General features: G+C 40.6%; 1 pseudogene; it reads left to right on the forward strand.

Moving 5' to 3' along the window:
- Positions 1-8,957, forward strand: part of LOC129025744 (adenylate kinase isoenzyme 6-like) — a 29,559-nt pseudogene extending 20,602 nt beyond the window's left edge.
- The last annotated feature ends 12,416 nt before the right edge of the window (positions 8,958-21,373 follow it).

A 21,373-nucleotide genomic window follows, 5' to 3' on the forward strand; every position in this document is an offset into this window, starting at 1 on the left:
TGGCTCAGGTCAAACTGGGAGGATGATACATTCAGATTGTAGCTTCCAGGTATTCCCATCTGGCATTCAAGGAGTAGGGAGGCAAGTCAGCGCCTGTGGTGGTGCCTCTTGCTATGTCTGAGGGCAGGCAGGCCAGGATTGGACACGTGGATGTCTGCGTGACCACCACTGCTGTCTCCCTCCCCATCACTCAGAGCTACAACCAGGCCTGGCCTATCACGATTAATAAAACCACTGCAGCTCTCATCCTGTCACAAAACTAATGTGCACCCAGTGCCAGCCCTACACAGATCTCTGGCTTCCTATTCCAGGACACAGAAAAGCCTCTTATCTTTTCTATTTAAATCCAGATTATAAGCCAGATTGAGCCTGGGGATAGTGGCAGCAAAAGCAGCAGCCAGATGTATACACTCCAGGTGTATACACTCATGGCTTGGGCACGTTCCACAGTTGCTGGAGGATGAGGCCTGAGAGGCACCTGTTTCCCAGCTGCTAACTGATGTCCACACACTCCATTCATGTGTCTTCATTTAGGTCTCTGCATCAAATATTCCTTGAGCCATTGCCAACACATCGTTTGGGAGGCATTGTTTATTGCAGCACCAGCCCCTACTTCTTCTAAAGGCAGTCAGGAGCTATCAGGTCAGCTCCTAATCCCCCATGACAAAGGTTCTGTCCTCTTGCCAGTGCTCACATCCAGCAGCACCATCTCAGGATGTTTTTTTCAAACACAAGCAGTGTGAGGTAGCAGGCATGGCATGACAGGCTCAGGACCATGGGCGGCTGACTGCTGGAGAAGCAGCACAGGACAGATACTTCTGTGGGTGGTGCCATAACAAGCCAAGGTGGCTTCAGCCCCTGCCCACCACAGCCCCAGCCCAGATGGCATTCAAATTTTCCGAGATGGTATTGGGGTGCCTGATGCCCATCACTGACCCGCTAATTAGCTCTGCCTTGGGTGGTTACTCAGGAGAGGGGGTGTGGTGTGTAGATCAAGGGTGGGCATCACCTCACAGCCAGGGTCCACCTGACTGCAGACCAGGAAGCAAGTCTAGGCAGCTCTTCTCTAGACACTTGGCCTCATCACCTATGGCTGCACTTTCTGTGTATACTTTGCACAAAGGTAGCAAAAAGAGTTCAACAGTACCTGTTGTGACATGAAGTCTATGCTCCCTTAAGACCTAAAATATTGTTGTCTTAAGCCCTCTTTCTTCTAATAAAATTTTTACAAATACACAAATACAAGCTTGAAATTACCATAAATGAAATATTAGGATATTTTAAACCCATAAATGAACAGACAAACATGAAAACAGTCACTGTTTGGTTGCAGAGCACACCCTCAGGCAGCAATGCTCAGATGAGCAGACAGGCCGCAGATCCCCCACCCCATGATGTTCCGTCCCACTTGGCAGAGCTTTTGCATTGGCCATTCCCCACTGCTTTCTAGTGAGATGTCCAAGGTGAAGTGAGTGTTGAAGGCTGTACAGCTGATGGAACTGACTGCCTTGCACACATTGAAAATCACCCCCTGGCTCCAAGGGTCAGCTGTGTTGACACCTCTTGATGGGAGGTAGTGCCAAGCCACCATCAGTGTGCCTGGGTTGCCCTGGTCTACATACCCCAGCTCCTTGCTGGGATGTCTGCCTGCTTCTCTCAGGGGCTGGGACATAAGCCACCTCTAGAAATGACCTGCTGGCTGGACAGGCTGGGCACTCTCCCCCAGCATCCTCAGCAGCCCTGCCTAAGCTGTCACCTGTGCTGATGCTCTCCAGGGTAAGATTAGGGGAAATTTTTCAAGGCAACTCTTTCCCCCTAATTTCTCTATCTTAATAACAGCACTGATAACTTTTAAGCCCTAGTAAGCTGAACCTGTAAGACAAATGGGGTCCTGCCTTAGAAGGGCCATGGTTGGGCAGTGTGTGCCCAGGTGAGAGCCCATTGGTTGTTACTGAAGGGGGAGAGATGGATGGTCCTGGCCACTTAGCCTAGTGAAAAGTAGGGCCTTCTCCTTCCAGAGAATCAAAGTCTCAAAGGCCAGAAAATGATGCTTGGGTGGTCTGCCAAGAAACAGAAGGCTAGAAGGCCTTGCAGGGAACACCAGGCAACCTTCAGGGTGACTGAGAGGGCTGGGCTCATTCCTGTTTTCCTTGTTTTCATTCTGTCAGCAAGAAAACCTGCCTGCAGATGGTAGGTGGGCCTGAGGCTGCCAGTCAGTCACTAGGGGCTGTAGGCACTTTGACTGTGGTTCTTTCTTGAAGCAGCCACTAAGGCCTGTTCTTGCAGAGTGGTTCCCTCATTGTCTGCAGCTCCTTTTTTCAGTCCTGGGACCATAGAGGGACCAGGGAGGAAGGCAAGGGCTCAGCCTGTGCCCCACAGTGTGCTCTGAGAAGTCTCCCTTTTCTTTCTTTCTTCTTTTTTTTATTTTTTTTCCAGATGGAGGAGAAGTCTCTTTCATTACCTGCCTATGGACAGCCTCAAACTTCCAAATGAACAGACCCAGCATGGAGCCTTCAGGAAAGTGCACGGAATTCTGTCTAGTACCCAGGAGGAAGGGGGTTCCCACTGAGGTCTGGAACAGTCTGCATGCCCCTGTTCAGGAATGTTCTCCTCATAGTACAGCCTCAAGCTGTAGGCATTCTCTGTGTGCACACAGTCCATGGCAGCCTCTGCCTGGGGAGCCATCCAGCTGCACACGTGCAATGGAGCAGTGACCTCAGTGAGTGTGTGGTGCTGGACCTTGTGACAAGCAGGGGAGGGGGAGATACACAGCCCACCGAGCCCAGAACCCTGCCATAGGCTTCTTCTCTAAGACTTCCATCTCCTCTAGGATCTTCTTGCTCTGAGAATCTGCCCTGAAGTCAGATGGAAGCAAATGGCCAACACTCCCAGGGATGCCCCCTGTCACATGGACAGCTCCCTAGAGGGGACTCAAGCAGTGGGGGCAGATAGTTTGGGCAGAAGCTCTGGAGTTTTGGCTGGCTGCTTCATCCCGTAAGCATCTGTAACTTGACACAAGACAGGGGAGATGAAACAGTGACAATACTTTTATTTTATTTTATTTTATTTTACTTTATTTTATTTTATTTTATTATTTTTTGAGAAGAAGTCTCACTCTGTCACCCAGATTGGAGTGAATCAATGTGATCTGAGCTCGCTGCAACCTTCACCTCCCGGGTCCAAAGAATTCTGCCTCAGCATCTTGAGCAACTGGGACTACAGGCATGCATCAACACACCCAGCTAATTTTTGCATTTTTCATAGAGACAGAGATTCACTGTATTGGCCAGGCTGGTCTTGAACTCCTGACCTGGTAATCCACCCACTTTGGCCTTCCAAAGTATTGGGATTACAGGCATGAGCCACCAAGCCAGGCAGACTTACCTTTTCTTTCATGGCATGACAAAGTGTTTTGTGAAGTTCAGGCTGTTGTACTTGAGCAGCTCCAGTAGGGAATGGCTTAGGAAGCAAGGGCTGGTGGGCTTGCGGTTGAGCAATAGGCTGTAGGCCTACAAGGAGGAAGTGGGCACTGAGCACATGTCCTGGTTATCTGTCCACAGACCCAGAAAAAGTGACATCCCAGGAGTCTGTAGGGAGCTGGCAGAGACACTGGATCCAGTAAAAGCCCCATGCAGATGCAGTGATGGGGCCCTTCTGGTCCTTGTCTGTAATTACAAAGAGGTACATGAAGTCCCCTTGCATCTTGCAGTTTCCAGGAAGTGGGTTCCAGCTGCTCATGCTAGGCACTTTCAGTCACTGAAAGTGCTTCAGGAATGGTCAAGTAGAATTAAGCTCTTCATCTCACTGAGGACCCTCTTCTTTGTTCCCTTTGGGAGTTCCACCTTCCAGTCATGGCTCTGGAGACACAGTGGCTCCTCCTGGGTCCCTAGAAAGATGTACTCAGGTGGAGTCAGTTAGATTCATCTCCAAGCCATTCTTTCACTTCTTATTGTTTGAGGGACTTGAGGCCTGTGGTCAGCACAGGGCCACCCAAGACCAGCTGTCTCCACCTAAATTTGACCCTGGTTTGAGTGCCTCTAGGCCAGACCCCTCCAGGTGGGAAAACCTGGTCCTCAGCTTCTGGTCTTCATGCTCCCTTCCCCTCTTTTCAATCTTGGCCCCAATGTCTCCCCCACCACTAAAGTCATTGGAGAAGATGCTCAGGAAGAACAAGGAGCTTTAGTCAGCCCTGCTGAAGGTGGCACATGGGTCCAGGCCCTTAAGCTGCTCTTTGATGTGGTTCATGTGGAAGCAGGCCTTGAATAGTGTGTGTAACTCTTTCAGGGAGAGGGAAATAGGATGTTGCCAGGGCCCTGTACCCTTAAACATCACATCTAGCACAGAAAATATTTTGTAAGATACTTTCACGGGTGATTTTAACTTTCAAATTTAGGCTTCCATTTTCAAATTCCATAATGAACACATAAGGTGGGGTTCTAATTTCAACACACACACCCACACTCACACAAACACACACTCCTGTCTGCTAGTGGGCAGGGATCCTTTCTTACAAAGAATCTTCTACCAAATGCCTCTGAAGCACTCATGGGCCTTGAGGAGCTGACAAGGCTAACTGCTTTTTTTGCACTAGTGTCTTGGGTAGATGGAACATTTAGAGCTGCCTTTTTGGGCAGCCCTCATGCAGGGGTGTGCTGAGGACTCCCCAGGGACTCCAACTTCAGGACCATCTTCCAGTATGGGTTGCATAGAATTTTAATGGTGGCTGTTTTGGGAAAGAGAAAAGATTCTGTGATCAATTATGGGCATCACTGAGCTCCAAATCTTTTCCACAATTGCTCTTAGCAAGCAGGTAGACCCTGGGAACATGAGTGGCTTTTACCCAGGGAACATGAGTACATGAGAGATTTTGCTTTACAACCAGGTGAATCTCACCACAGCAGTTGGTGCTGCACTGGGCAGATTTCTGCACTCAAATACTGTGAATCTTTTTAAGTTTTTTTTTCCCAAGACATCATTTATCTTTATAGAATTTTATTGGGCTGATATCAAGCCTGGCTTTGTATTGCCTGATTTTTTTAGAATCACAACTCTGTTCTTTAACTTGTGGGATATGAAGTTATAAGGTGTTGGTGGGACAGGCTGAGAAGGAGGCCTGGGCTCGAATCCTACATTCACATGCTTATCTGTGACACAAAGACCTCCGAAGAGTGGGGAAGTGCTGCCTGGCCCTTCTTTTGGGATCCCTCCTCTAGGCCGTCTACCCAACTTCCAAACCAGCCTTCCCTCTTACACAGCCCTGAGCTCCCTGCAGGTCCTCACTGTTTTGCAGCCCTGGGAAGTTGTTTGGCATGTTGTTGTCCAGGTGCAGTGAGAAGCAGGTGCAGTGTCACAGATCTTCATGGACCATCAGCACCGGCTAAATCTCCTGCAACATCTCCTTAAGGGACATCTGCAGGGAGAAGGCCCCAGCAACTCTGATGAGAAACCGCATGACTGGAAGAAAGGACTTACCGTTTCCCCAGCCCAAAGCCCTGAGAATCATGCCCAAAATTCTCAGTTTTCCACTTTTTGAATATTTAATTCCTCTTAGAATCCCAGACCCCCTCTATACACGCCAGGCTTACCTACACCTGTCTGTGTGTGCAGAACAGAACCTGGCCACATTGACTATTCCTGCAGACCAAGAAAAATCCCTATGCAGAGTGGGGGAGATGGGAGAACTAAGGGAGACAAAATGGCAGCTTTGTCGCATCCCTTGCCCAGTGCTAAGGTCCCCAAGGCAAACAGCTTTTGCCTTCAACTTCAAGTTAACAGCATACAAAATATACTCATTTTTACTTCCCCCACTCTCTTACTAATGTTACAAATTATATCTCTATATATTGTGTCTATTTTCACAGATATTTAAGAATTTTATGCACCATTATTATTACAATAGCAAATTTTATATCGGTGTATATACTTATATTTAACAGAGAGCTTTATATTATCATATGGTTTTATGATGCTGTCCAGCATCATTTAATGTTTCAACATAATTGACTCTCATTTGTATTTTTTTCTAGGGTTATTCTAGCAGTAAGCAACTTTAGATTTTTTATTTTAAACTTAGAAAGGTTTTCTTTTTTTCTAATTTTTGAAGTATAGTGTTTTCCAGATCAATTATTCTTGGTTACTGGTATGTTTTATTTCATCACTGAAATGGGTAAGGGTCTCAGCATGACCTCTATTTCTCCTAAATAAGATTTATGTCATTTTCTTCCTATATTCTTTTTATAAGACTCTTTCTCTGAATATATTGGTCTACTTGATCGTGTCCAGTAAGTCTCATATTTCACACTTATTTTTTCCATTTTTTTCAAAAATTTGTTTCCAGGCTTAAATGTTTGTGAATAATATATGTTTAATTTCCTGATTCCTTTTTTGCTCCATTGTTTGCTGTTGTGTCTCTGTAGTGAATTTGTAAATGCCAGTTATTGGATCCTTCAATGCCACAATTTCTGTTGGGTTTTTAGAAAAATGTTTCATCTCTTTGTTGATATCATATTTTGGTCATTTATTATTTTTAAATGTTATCAATTGTTTATTTTTGTTTTATTTTTGTTCACTGAGACTGTTTCATTATTTTTAATTCTTTATCAGATATGCAAAAATCTTCATTTCTTAAGATTCAACTTCTGGATATTTATTCTGTTTCTTCCAGTGAAGTGTATTTTCCACCATCTCTGTATGCCTTGTAATTTTTTAATAAGATCTGGAAAATTACACAACATCCATCAAATGTAGCACTTAAAACCTGGCATGGTTGGGCATGGTAGCTCATGCCTGTAATCCCAGCATTTTGGGAGGCTCATACGGGCAGATTACTGGAGGCCAGGAGTTTGAGACCAGCCTGGCTAACATAGCAAAACCCGTCTCTACTGAAGATACAAAAAAAAATTAGCTGGGCATTGTGGTGTGCACCTCTCATCCCAGCCACTCAGGAGACTGAGAGAAGAGAATCACTTGAACCGAGGAGACGGAGGTTGCAGTGAGCTGAGATCACTCCACTGCACTCCAGCCTGGGTGACAAAGCAAATCTCTTTCTCAAAACACACACACACACACACACACACACACAAATACTGGCTTAGTAAAGGGGGATATTGACAGCACTCAGCCAGGCTATAGATTCTGGGTGCTTCACAGATGCATTCTCAGATATGTCTTCTCTGGATCTGTGTGTATTTCTCAGTTAAAGGGAATTTGTTTCATTGTTTTTAGATGGATTACCTATTTTCTTCCCCAGTTGACTCTCTGTGGTATTACAGTTTCTCTAGTGCTGCAATTTTCTTTCTTCTCATCAGACACAACTGTCATTTGTATGACTCCATCATGTCCTTCAGCACTCCATGTCAGGAAAGACAGAATGTATTCATTAGGCAATCTCTCCAAAAGACAAACATTTCAACACATACACTACAGTGTTAATTCTTTCCTGAGGAAGATGCTGGGAGTTGGGCATTTTCTGGTGAGCCCAATTACTATTGTGGGGAAGGAAAAAAAAGAAAAAACTTTGGTGGATATTCTGTAGCAAAGAAAAAATTCCTGCAGTGTGGAAAGAGAGGAGGCAACAGCCATATACAAAGCAAGGTGAAAATAAATGAGCAGGTAACACATGGAAGAGGTCCAAAAGTCACAGAGAAAACCAGAGTTTAAGTATGGTTTAGTCATCCCTATTCCAATGGAAATTGTTTTAGAAAAGTGTAATTTTATTTTTCTTGCTGTCACAGAGAAACATGTTCCTGTCCCATGCTTACTATTCTCTTCAATCTTCTACGGCTTCTTTTCTCCCTCCCAGAATCTTCCAGTGCATTCACACTGAAAACCAAAGTCCTCCCAGAATCTGTAAGAACCTACATGATCTGACTAGTTTTCATTAGTTTTGAGAATCTGGGGAAATGTGTTCACATTTCTGGAGACCTCTATGTTATGCAATTTTTTAATAAATATGTGGTGTCTGAAGTCAAATGTGTGTGAAGGGAGTTGTGGAGGCATTGGGATTTGGTTTAGAAATTCCAAGAACAGTAGTGCAAAGGACATGTGAACAGGCACTCGGAGCCCTCGCGGCAAGCCATCATTGCTTCTGAACATCCTTCCCACCGGTACACCAGCGGGTGGAAGAATCACACTAGGCAAAGAACTTGCATGAATATCAGGATTGAAATACATTGATGTGGGTGATTTATCTGGAGAAGAGCAATTGTATGATGGCTATGTTGAAGAGTATGGTTGTCCCATTTTAGATGAAGACAGAGTAGTTGATGAGTTAGATAACCAAATGAGAGAAGGTGGAGTTATAGTTGATTACCCTGGTTTTGATTTCTTCTCTAAACGCTGGTTTCATATAGTTTTTGTGCTGAGGACAGATACCAATGTATTGTATGAAAGACTTGAAACAAGGGGTTGTAATGAGAAGACTCTAACAGACAATATTCAGTGTGAGATTATTCAAGATCTTTATGAAGAAGCCACAATATCCCACAAGGAAGAAATCATGCATCAGTTGCCAAGAAATATACCAGAAGAGCTAGAAAATAATGTAGATCAGATTGGCTGGGTGCAGTGGCTCACTCCTGTAATCATAGCACTTTGGGAGGCTAAGGCGCGTGGATCACCAGGCCAAGAGATCAAGACTATCCTGGCTAACACGGTGTAATTCCATCTCTGGTAAAAATACAAAAAAAAAAAAAAAAAAAATAGCCGGGACCTGGTGGTGGGTGCCTGTTGTCCTAGCTTCTCAGGAGGCTGAGGCAGGAGAATGGCAAGAACCTAGGATGTGTAGCTTGCAGTGAGCTAAGATCGCACCACTGCACTCCAGCCTGGGTGACAGAGCGAAACACCCTCTCAAAATAAATAAATAAATAAATAAATAAAAATATATAAATAAAAAAGAAAATAACCTACATCAGATCTAGAAATGGATTGAACAGTGGATCAAATATTATAACTCTTGACTTATAAGACCAGCTGCTTTACAATCATTCTTGTTGATATTACTCTACTGACATCATAGAAATTGTTCAAGTATCAGCAACACTTTATTAAAATCATGTTGCAGGACTAGCAGCTGGATAGTACAGAGGTTTATGCCTGTGTTTCTTTTTCTCCGTGAGAAACCTAAACATCTGAAATATAATGAATATAGTATTATTAAGGATTGAGACAAAAACTCTACTTTTAAAACAAATTGCTAAGGAATAAATAAATCTGACAAAATGGGTGGATATGTTTTAAGTTTATTACAGAAAAAAATGCAGATGATCTCTTAAAATAAAACTAAAGACTAAAGAGTATTCCTTTTGTAAAGATAAATATCAGAGTATTCCTTTTTTTCTTTCTATAAATTAGAAAATAAGGGAAGTGTTGTACTCTATACAAAATTTAAAAGGCACAAAAGAGCATGTTGAAAAGTTAGGTCTCCCTTCCAGACCACAATATTCACAGGCACTCCAGGATCCTTCACTTTAGGAAATAATGTTACTGGTTTCCCGTATGTCTTTTGAGAGGTTTTATGCCTGGACAGTGTGTGTGTGTATATATATATGTACAAATTTTTTAAGAATATACTAGTATATTGCACTCACTATTCTGTACCTCTCATTTTTACTAAATATATTTGGAGGTTATATCATATCAGTACAGAACTCCCTGTTCTTTTTTTTTTTTTTAGCTGAGATATACATATCATACAATAAAATTTACAATTTTGAAGTGTATTATCAGAATTGGATATGGTGACTTATGTCTGTAATCCCAGCAGCTGGGGAGGCTGAGGTGGAGAACTGCTTGAGGCAAGAGTTCAAGAACAGCCTAGGAACATAGTGAGACCTTAGCCTCTAATAACAAACATAAATGAAATATACAATCCATTGGTTTTTAGTTTACTAACAAGGTTATGAGTGTCACCACTGTGGGGGAAGCAGTGATGATAAAGGGAAATCCTACACCCTTTAGCAGTCACTCTCTATTCTTTCTTCCTCATCCCTTTGCAGTTACTAGTCTGCTTTCTGTCTCTATGGATTTGCATATTGTGGATATTTCATATAAATGGGATTACACAATAAAAAAAGAAATTCCAGGAATACCAAAGAGAGACGACACATGTTTTCTGCTATATAATTTCACATCCTATGAAGGTTTAAGACATAATTCTACAAAAAAATTTGATGGAAAATCTTTATGTGCAAAAGTGTCTTGTTAAATATAAGAAAATTATTTTATGGAGAATTCTTTTTTATTATCAGGACCTAATTTTAAAAATTTAACCTCTGTATGCCAACAGTATCTACTGTAGGGTGGCTTATTGTATGTAATCGTTTTATGGATTCCTTACAAAAACTTTTCCCATCGGGGAACTTAGAACACTGCTCTACATACATTGAATTTCCCATTCTTACCTTATTTCTCACTTATTATTTTGTGATTCTGTCTTCTTCAGCATGAAGATTATCATGACTGGGTTTTCACTTTCTGAATTGTCATATGTCTGTAATTTGTCTGTAATCTTAGTTTCAGAAGTTCTACAGTAGCACGCTCAAGGCCTGGCATGGTCTCTCATGCATGTAATCCCAGCACTTTGGAAGGCAGAGGTGGACAGATCATGATGCCAGGAGTTTGAGACCAGCCTGGCCAACATAGTGAAACCCCAACTACTAAAAGTACAAAAATTATCCAGGTGTGCTGGAACGCACATGTAATCATAGTTACTCGGGAGGCTGAGGAAAGAGAATCACTTGAAATTCGGAGGCGGAGTTTGCAGTGAGCCGAGATCCTTCCGCTGTACACCAGCCTGGGCAGCAGAGTGACACCCTGCCTCAAAAAATAAATACATAAATAAAATAAAACAACATTCTCAAATGTATATGTTATATGTAAATTATATAATTTATTAAAATATTTGTCTTGTATGTTTCATCGACTTTAGGCACAATGTTATTACTAGCATTTTCTTCCATTTTCCTCAACTTTTACCTGAATAATAGCAAAACTAATTCCCAATTTTATTTTATATATCAATTTTTTTATACTCTATTTAAAATATGTATAGTTATTGTATTTAGAAATGTAAGACTTTTCTTCTAAAGGCTAGATTACAGCCTTACCATTTTGAAAGAAAAGCAACAATGGGCCAGGCACAGTGGCTTATGCCTGTAATCCCAGCACTTTGGGAGGCCAAGCTGGGCGGATCACCTGAGGTCAGAAGTTTGAGACAAGCAGCCTTGACCAACATGGAGAATCCCTGTCTCTGCTAAAAATACAAAATTAGTTGAGCATGGTGGCACATATCTGTAATTCCAGTTGCTCAGGAGGCTGAGACAGGAGAATAGCTTGAACCTGGGAGGCGGAGGTTGTGGTAAGCGGAGATCATTGCCTTCCAGCCTGGGAAAAAAGAGTAAAACTCTGTCTCAAAAAAAAAAAAGAGAAAACAAAGCAGCAACATATCAATGTATTAGTAGCATAATTTAAAAGTTTCTCTAGTATTTATAAAATGCTTATTTTTTAAAACTTTCTCATCAATGCTCTTTATGAATAATTATAATGTGTTTTCTTTGAAATGCTGTTGCCCTAACTGTATCAAACAATTCAAAATCCATGCTTTTCGTGGATGCACAGTTAGAGTTGAAAATTGTAGTTGTCTAGATTTTTTTCTCTGTTATTGAGGATTTTATGCGTTAAAGTTGCTCTTCATTAAGTTTTGTATTTTATATTTCTGTATTTTTCAGAGTAGGCTGCCTCACATCAGTTGTGTTTCTAGTTTCTACCTATTTATTATGGTTTTGATTTGCAGTATTCAAATCAGAATTTTGGAGGTTAATGTTAATTTTAACTTTGTTTGCAATTTTATATCTGTTTGTTTCATTTTTTAGGGTAGGCCACCTTACATCAGTTTACTGTTCTTAGTTTTAATTTATGTATTATAATTTTGTATGACAATTGTCAACTCTGTACATCTTAATACAGTGTGAGGCAAAAGTCAACTATGAATCAGCCCTGCCTCCTTTGTCAATATAATTATCAAAGTGTTTCTTTGCCTGTATAAAGTTTACCCCTATTTTGTTTACGATTTGTATATTTTTCTTCTTGGCTGGTGGCCAATAATTGATTTTGTCTATGTGAGTATTCATGGAAATGTCTTAATTTCAACATCTTTATCTTATAATATCTTAGAGTGAAAGAAACCATTTTGTGGTTTGAAGGTAACATTTTAGAAAGTTTGTATCTCTATCTCTGTTAGCTATCGTATTTACTTTTAAGACAGACTCTTGTTCTGTCACCCAAAGTCTTGCTCTGTCACCCAAAGTGCAGTGGCACAATCTCAGCTCACTGCAACCTCCACCTCCCAGGTTAAAGCATTTCTCCTGCTTCAGCCTCCTGAATAGCTGGGATTAAAGACATGCACCACCATGCCTGGCTAAGTTTTGTATTTTTAGTGGAAATGGGGCCAGGCTGGTCTTGAATTCTTAATCTCTAGTGATCTGAACACCTTGGCCTCCCAGTGTGTTGTGATTCCAGGCCTTAGCCACCTGCCCTCCGGTGTCATTGTTAATTTTAATTGTAGTAAAAATACATAACATAAAATTGAGAATTTTAAATATTTTTTCTTATACAGTTTAACTATGTTAAGTGTATTTACTTTGTTATGCAACATATCTGTAAAACTTTTTTCTGTTGCAACACTAAAACTCAATATAAATTAGTAATATCCATGGTTTTTTTACCACTTGGCTCTGGATGAAAACAATACCATTTTCTGTTCCTAAGGGTTTCAATACTTTAGATATTACATGTAAGTGGAATCATAGAGTATCTGTTTTATTGTGGCTAAGTTTATTAGCATCATGTGCTCAAGGTTTATCTTTATTGTGGATGTTACAAGATTTTCTCTTTAAAAGGCTGAGTAGTTTTCCATTACTTTTATATCACAAATTGTATTTATTCATTTATTCGGTGAGGAAAGTTTGTTTTGCTTTCAAATATTGGCCTTTGTGTATAATGCTTCAATGAGTATAGGTGTTCCAATAACTATTTTCACATATGCGCAAGGTTTTCATCTGTGCTACTTTGTGCTTTTTTGGAAAACTTGTCTGACTTCATGCCAGAACCAAGCTGTTTTTATTACTTTAGCTTTGTAATGTGCTTTGAAATCAGAAAAAGTGACGTCAATATCATTATTTCTTTTTTTAAACATTTTTTGGCTGTTTTGTGTCCTTTGAAATTCCATACAATTTGTTGGTTACTTTTTCTATTTCTAAAAAAAAAGAAAAAAGTGTTAATTTAAAAGGGATTGCATTGAATCTGTAGTTCACTAGGAAGTATGAACATTTTCACAATATTAAGCCTTACAACCCTTGAACACAAGCATGCTCAAAAGAAAGTTGTTTAATTTCCATATGTGCTGATATTTTTGTTTTCTTCTGTTATTGATTTCTAGTTTTATTCCATTTTGATCAGAAATAATAGCCTTTAAGATTTCTGTTCTAAAAAATTGTTAAGTCTTGTTTTGTGGCCTAATAAGTGGTGTATCTAGGAGAATGTTTTATGAACTATTGAGAAAATTGTGTTCTTCTGTTGTTGTGTATTCTGTATATTCTCATTAGATCTAATTTTTCTCTAGTGTTTTCAAAATTTGTTTCCTTATTAGTATTTCGGCTAGCTTTACTATTTATTATTAAAAGTTTCAATTAAAATATTCTACTATTATTATTTTTCTCTCTATTGTAATAATTATTTCAGTGTTTGCTTTGTACATTTGGAAATACTGGTGTGAAAAATTTATGTGTATATATATGTACGCATACATATATATAATAAAATTTCATAAGTTCTAAGTGAATGAGCCCTCTTATTATTATTAAATGGCCTTCTTTGTCTCCTGTGACAGTTTAGACTAAAAGTTTATTTTTATTTTTGAGAAGGAGTCTCACTCTGTCGCCCAGGCTGGAGTGCAGTGGGACGATCTCAGCTCACTGCAAGCTCCGCCTCCTGGGTTCACGCCATTCTCCTGACTCGCCTCTCGAGTAGCTCGGTCTACAGGCACCCGCTACCATTCCTAGCTACCTTTATGTATTTTTAGCAGAGATGGGGTTTCACCGTGTTAGCCAGGATGGTTTCCATCTCCTGACGTCATGACCCGCCCACCTTGCCTTTCAAAGTGTTGGGATTACAGGTGTGAGCCACCATGCCTGGCCAACTAAAAGTTTGTTTTATGAACTATGACTAAAATGTATTTTGCCTAACACAGCTGTGACCAGCACTGCTGTCATTCGATTTCCATTTACATCAAACTTCGATTTTGATCTTACTACTTTCAGTATAGTTTTGACATTAGATCTAAAGTGAGTCACTGATGGAGAGGATAAAGTTGTTGTTGTTCTTTATTAATCCCTCTATACAGTTTATATGTTTTGATTGAAAAGTTTAGTTCATAAATATTAAGATGTGTTTTTGAAATTGAAGAAATTAATTTTGTCATTGTTTTCTCTGATTTTTATAGCTATGTGGTCCCCTTTACTCACTCCTTTTAATCTTCCCTTTTGTGTTGATTTTTGTAGTGACATGCTTTAATATTTTTTTTTGTGCGTGTGTGTGTATCTCTGCAAATATTTTTCTTGTGGTTACCATGGGGATATCATAAAATCTTCTTTCTTTTATTTTTTTTTTTTTTGAGATGGAGTCTGACACTGTCACTCATGTTGGAGTGCAAGGGTGTGATCTCAGCTCACAACAACTTCTGCTTCCTGAGCTCAGATGATTCTCCTGCCTCAGCCTCCCCAGGGGTTGGGATTACAAGGGACCACCACCATGCCCAGCTAATTTTTTGTATTTTTAGTAGAGGCGGGGGGTTTCACCAAGTTGACCATGCTGGTGTCAATCTCCTGACTTCATGATTTGCCTGTCTCAGCCTCCTAAAGTGCTGTGATTACAGATGTGAGCCACCATGCCAAGCCAGTAAAAACTTAATTTTAATTGCATACAAACATTCTTTCTCTTTCCATCTGCCTCAACTTAATATTATTGATGTCGCCAATATCTTTTTATATTATATATCATTAACAAATGTTTTTGCATATTTTAGGCTTTTGTTTTTAATTATGTTACATAATTACATATGTTTTATGAGCCATCATTTGAATTCATCAGAATTTTATTTTTGTGCCTATGTATTTCTTTTTCAGAGAGTTATGTACTTTCATCTAATTTTGCAATGCTATTTATCATCACTTTATTTTTATCATGAGAAAATCTCTCTTTAGCATTTCTTGTAGTGCAGTCCTAGTGGTGATATGCTATTGCAGTATGTGGTCATATGCTATTGCAGTATGTGGTCATCATGAAAAGACTTTACTTTTTCTTCATTTTGATAAATAGTATATCTGGATACAGTATTATTGCTTAAATTTTTTTCTTCTTTCAGCACATTAACAATATTACCCATGTCCCTTCTGGCCAGCGAGATTCCTGCAGCTAGAGTCACTGATTATCTCATAGAAGCACCCATATAAATGACACAAAGTTTTTCTTTTTTGGTTTTCAAGATTATCTGCTAGTCTGTGACTTTCAAAATTTGCTTATAATTTTTCTCATTATGAATCTTTTTGTGTTTATCCTAGTTAAAATTTGTTGAATATTTTTAGTTTTTATCTTTTTTTCCTAAGCTTGATAATTTCTCAGGCAGGTTTTCTTTTATATTCTTCAACTCCATAATTTTCTCTTTAATATTTTTTATGTTATTGTTTATATTCTCATTTTCCTGATTTTATTTCATCGTCTGTGCTCTCACATTTTGCTCGCTGAGCACCATTTAGATAATTATTTTAAAATTTGTTAAGTAATTTATACTCTCTATTTCTTTATGGTAGATTTCTGGATATTTATCTTTTTTATTATTTTGCCGTATTACCCTAATACTTTGTATATAATGTAATATTTGGCTGATTATATTATATTACATTAGATATGTCCATTAAACTTGACCATTTAAAATAATCACTGGTCACAGTTTTTACATAGAGGCTTTGTTCTTAGAGAGTCTGACAAAAACTTGTTGGCCTAGAAATTCTGAAGTTCTCTCAAAACTTTTCTCAAGATTTATTTTCTTTTATTACATGTGGTCTCAGCCAAACCAATCTGTCATTCAAAGTACACTACCATGTCTTTGAGCATTCTGAAGCCAGGAGTTAGGAGTCCATTCCTACATGCACCTTTCTGTATTGGGAAGGAGAAAGAACTGTCGTGTGTAAATGTAACAAACATTCCTTTTTTTTTTTTTGTGAGGGGGATGTGGTTTCACTCTCGTTGCCCAGGCGGGAGTGCAATGGCATGATCTCAGCTCTCTGCAACCTCTGCCTCCCAGGTTCAAGTGATTCTCCTGCCTCAGACCCCCGAGTAGCTTGGATTACAGGCATGAACCTCCATGCCTGACTAATTTTGCATTTTTAGTAGAAACGGGGTATCTCCATGTTGTTCAGACTGCCCTTGAACTCCTGACCTCAAGTGCTCTGCCTGACTTGACCCCATACAATGCTGAGATGACACGCATGAGCCACCGCACCTGGCCACAAACATTCCTTCTTGTGAATGTGGAGGACATGCATGTCCCTGACAAAAAAAGTTTTAGGCTTTAAAAAATTTGATATGGGTTTGGGGGTAATCTAACCACTACTAGCTCAAGAAATCCTCAAGTAATTTTGTCAACTGTGAAGCAACAGCATCCATCAGCATTAATAGCCTGTATGAAGTGCATTTTTCCCACTGAGTTCTCCAAAAAAGTCCTCAGTGTATAGATGAGAAAACACAGGCTACGCAATTTCAAATGGCTGCTGAACAGCACATGGGTCAGACCTAAGAACCTTCCAGAGAGGGCTGCATGAAATTTCTTCTAAATTACCTGAAACACAGAAGCTTCTGACATTGAGTGTAAGAACCTGGAGAAGCCATATTTCCTCTCCATTTTGGAGACAGTGAACAGGGCAAGATAGCTTAGAAAGAATTAAAGCAACATTTTTTTCCTTTTTTTTTTGAGACAGAGTCTCTCACTGTCACCCAGGCTGGAGTGAAGTGGCATAATCTCGGCTCACTGAAAGCTCAGCCTCCTGGGTTCATGCCATTTTTCTGCCTCAGCTTCCTGAGTAGCTGGGACTACAGGAGCCTGCCACCACTCCTGGGTAATTTTTTTGTATTTTTATTAGAGACGGGGATTCACCGTGTTAGCAAGGATGGTCTCGATCTCCTGACCTCGTGATTCACCCATGTCAGCCTCCTAAAGTGCTGGGATTACAGGCATGAGCCACTGTGCCTGGCCTTTCTGTCTTTAATATTAAAGAAAGTCTTAAGAAAGGGACACAACATTTTCAGACCTGGTAAGAAGATAAATGCTGGAAGACTGAAGGATTAATAAGATAGTCAAAGATCTGAGGAGATAAATTGAGGAACAGAACACCCATATCTATATTTAAAATAACAACTAACAAGTGACTTAAACATATCAGTTGGAAAAATGGAAATAAAAGGATCAATGTGGTTTTATTGGCCCCACACACATGAGATTGTCAGAAAATTAAAAGAATGTTAATATCCAGGTGAGGCTGAGTTCAGAGAATCAGCTTTATTCTGGGACTGTGGATGACAATGTACTTGCTACAGACCTTGTGGAAAGTCACCTGGCTGTAGCTTTAAACATTTTACATGTGTATATCCTTTTACCCAGTAATCATTTTCCTGGCAATCAACAATTAATACATATCATGTTCTAAATTGTTTCCCTTCTCCCAAATTTATAAGTTGCTATTCTAATATTTATATGTTGACATTCTAAGGCATATATAATGTAATTAACCTCAAACTGTGAGTTAAGCGTGTGTTTGGACATATCATTTTCAAAGAGGTGACTATGATTAAGTAAGTTCAGTAAAGTGGAACCTAATCTAACATAACTGGAGTCCTTTTAAAAAGAGTAAAGATGCAGAGGCTCAAGAGAAGACCCTGAGAAAAAAGAAATAGAAGGTGGTCAATTAATCTCCAATAGAAAGAGGCGTTAGAGAAACCACTTCAGCCAATAGCTTGTTGTTCAATTTCTAACCTCCAGAATTATGAGAAACTCAGTTTCCATTGAGAGCTTCAGTACACGGTACTGGATTATGGAAGCCCAAGCAAGCTGTTACTGCCAATCATGACACACAGATAAATTTTCTTCATTACAACTAAAATGAAAATAGAGTGTTATCATGGCAGTCTCCACCATTATTGAAAGGCTAAGCCACTCTGGGAAATGGCCTTCTTTAATAGAACATTACAAAGACATGTGAGGTCACAGCTTGTACCCTGGTGGGCTACAGGGATGAGTTCCCTGAGGTGACATATTGCAGGCAAATGCAGGGAACAGCATAACCTTTGTTTCGTGTAACCACTTCCCTATTTTTGTGTAAAAACCTCCCTAGTAATAGTGGTGGCTTTTAAGTCTCAGAGAAAGTCTGTCAGTACAGTGAAGCTGCCTGCTACAGAAGATACCTGGGGTAAATAGTTAAAACAATACAAACTGTAGCAACATGAATAAATACAGCCTGGTGTAAAGTAAAAACAACACAAAGGCCTCCTCTGGTATTTCTACAAGTATGTGAACAGGGAATTTACACTTAATCAAGTTGCCATTGGGACTAATAAAGGCCAGATTTTTTGATGGCAGAACTTTGGGTCACTCTGAGAAAAAAAGCTCTAAGACAGAGCCCAGAGAGAGTCCATATTTGGATCTGGGTTTTGGACCCATCCTGGCCTTGTTAGGCCCCTGTCTGTAGAGACTCCCATGTGCCTGCTCTCACCATAGCTCACTGTAGGACATGCTTGGTGGTATGGCAAAACTGCCCCTTGTCGAAGGAGATGGGGACTTGAACTCATCAAACAGCTGCTCATTGACTTTAATACAGCTCTGTAAAGAGAATACCCAGCAGCCAAGCCAACCCAAAAAAACAAAAAAGTTAATGGCCTCCCTTGTATTTACCACAAGGTGACATCCCGATTAGAAATTCTGCTCCCGGCTGGGCATGGTGGCTCACACTTGTAATTCCAGCAGTTTGGAAGGCCAAGGTGGGTCGATCATGTGGTCAGGAGATCGAGACCATCCTGGCTAACACGGTGAAACCCCATCTCTCCTGAAAATAAATTTAAAAAAATCAGCTGGATGTGGTGGCAGGAGCCTGTAGTTCCAGGTACTCGGGAGCCTGAGGCAGGAGAATTGTGTGAACCCAGGTGGCAGAGCTTGCAGTGAGTGGAGATTGAGTCGCTGCACTCCAGCCTGTGTGACAGAGCAAGATTGTCTTTAAAAAAAAATTTTTCTACTCCCCAGATCAGGCACACAGGAGCATCTACATAGACCCCCAGCCCATGAGGAAACCAGAGGACAGCTTAAGGCCTTGGGATTCACATCTGAGTAGACACACTTGGTCTCCAACACTCACTTTTTATTCAACCAGCCATGGCCTGGGTGTGAACATGACAGACTTACCAGGGTTCCAATGCCTGACAACCTGCATATGTGAGGAAAAGCCACTTCCTTTCCTGTTCCCCCTGCAACACATGGTTATGGTGGGCCAGATGGTGTTTCCCAGATTAGAAGACAAGAGAGGCCTGGAATGGACAGACCTGCCCTGGGCTACAGTGCCTTATCTTTGGGTGTCTCTTGCCAAATAGACACAGGTGTCAAGGATGTGGGCTTAACCAATGTCTGTATTATTTGAGAAGGCTCTCACTTTGGACATTTCTAAGGCAACAGTTTAGAAATGTCACCATGAAATAAGAACACAATGTTCTCTTTAGCATCTCCCATAAAATGAGCTAGGTACAGGGCTGTCTCTAGAATGTGTCTCTAGATTATGTCTAGTTTTCAAACTTGTAAATTCTGTCAGGTTCTGTCACAAGAGGAGTGTGTTAGTTCTTCAAGGTTCCATCATTTCCTGAGCGCTTTTCTTCTATAAATGGATGCAAAAGTACCTGTGCAGCTGCTGATTACTCACCTTCCTCTCCTACATCAACTCTTCACCTGTACACAATTATGCAAACACAAGCCCCTAACCGCATGAAGATATCTAAATGTAGCCAGGGCCCCAGGTTTGAGGGAACAGAGCTGGATTAAAACATTATTTTCTTCTCATTTCCGTGACCATCAAAAATCACTCTTTCAGGTCTCCCCAGCCTTGAAATATATGCACAATGGGGATTATGCTAGCATTGACTTCCAAGCAATTTCTTTGAGTATATATGAGATAGAGTGAATAAAATTCAGTTAGGTGCAGTGGCTCAGGCCTGTAATCCCAGCACATTAGGAGGCCAAGGCAGGTGGATCAAATTAAGGCCAAGAGTTCGAGACCAACCTTGACCAACATGGCCAAAACTCAGGAGGCTGGGGTCAGTGAGTCACTTGAACCAGGCAGGGAGAGTTTGCAGTAAGCCAAGAGTGTGCCACGGCACTCCAGCCTAGGTGATAGAGCAAGATCCTGTCTCAAAATAATAATAATCAGAATAAAAATGATAAAAACATTAGCTAGGCATGGTGGTGCATGCCAGTATTCTCAGCTACTCAGGAGTCTGAGATAAGGAGATCACTTGAGGCCTGAAAGTTTGAGGCAGCAGTCAGTCATGACCCACTCTAAACTGGGTGGTCCTGTGAGAAAGAAAGAAAAGAAGGAAGGAAAGAAGGAAAGTAGGAAAGAAAGACAAAGAAAGAAAGAAAGAAAGAGAGAGAAAGAAAGAGAGAAACAAAGAACCAAATGTGGACAGATCATGAGGTCAGGAGATCAAGATCATCCTGGCCAACATAGTGAAACTCTGTCTCTAAAAAAAATCCAAAATTAGCTAGGCATGGTGGTGCATGACTGTAATTTCAGCTACTCGGGGGGCTGAGGTGGCAGAATGGCTTGAACCAGGGAGCCAAAAATTGCCGTGAGCTGAGATCCCACCACAGCACTCCAGCCTGGTGTCAGAGCTAAAAATAAATAAATAAAAATAAAAATAAAAAAAGAAAACTGCAAATCAAACTTGGCCACCATCCTATGTGCATCTCATACTGGATCTACCCATTTGTCAACTCTGAGATCTATACCTTCCATCTTCTTTTTATTTTTATTTTTGAGATGGATTCTCCTTCTGTTACCTAGGCTGGAATACATTAGTCCAAGCTCGGCTCACTGCAACCTCCGCCTCCCAGGTTCAAGTGATTCTCCTGCCTCAGCCACCTGAGTAGGTGGGACTACAGTAGTGCAACACCAAGCCTGCTAATTTTGTATTTTTGGTAGAGATGGTGTTTCACCATATTGGTCAGACTAGTCTCAAAATCCTCACCTTATGATCTACCTGCCTTGGCCGTGAAAGCACTGGGATT

Source organism: Pongo pygmaeus, chromosome Y (assembly GCF_028885625.2).
Source record: "Pongo pygmaeus isolate AG05252 chromosome Y, NHGRI_mPonPyg2-v2.0_pri, whole genome shotgun sequence".
Lineage (NCBI taxonomy): Eukaryota > Metazoa > Chordata > Mammalia > Primates > Hominidae > Pongo > Pongo pygmaeus.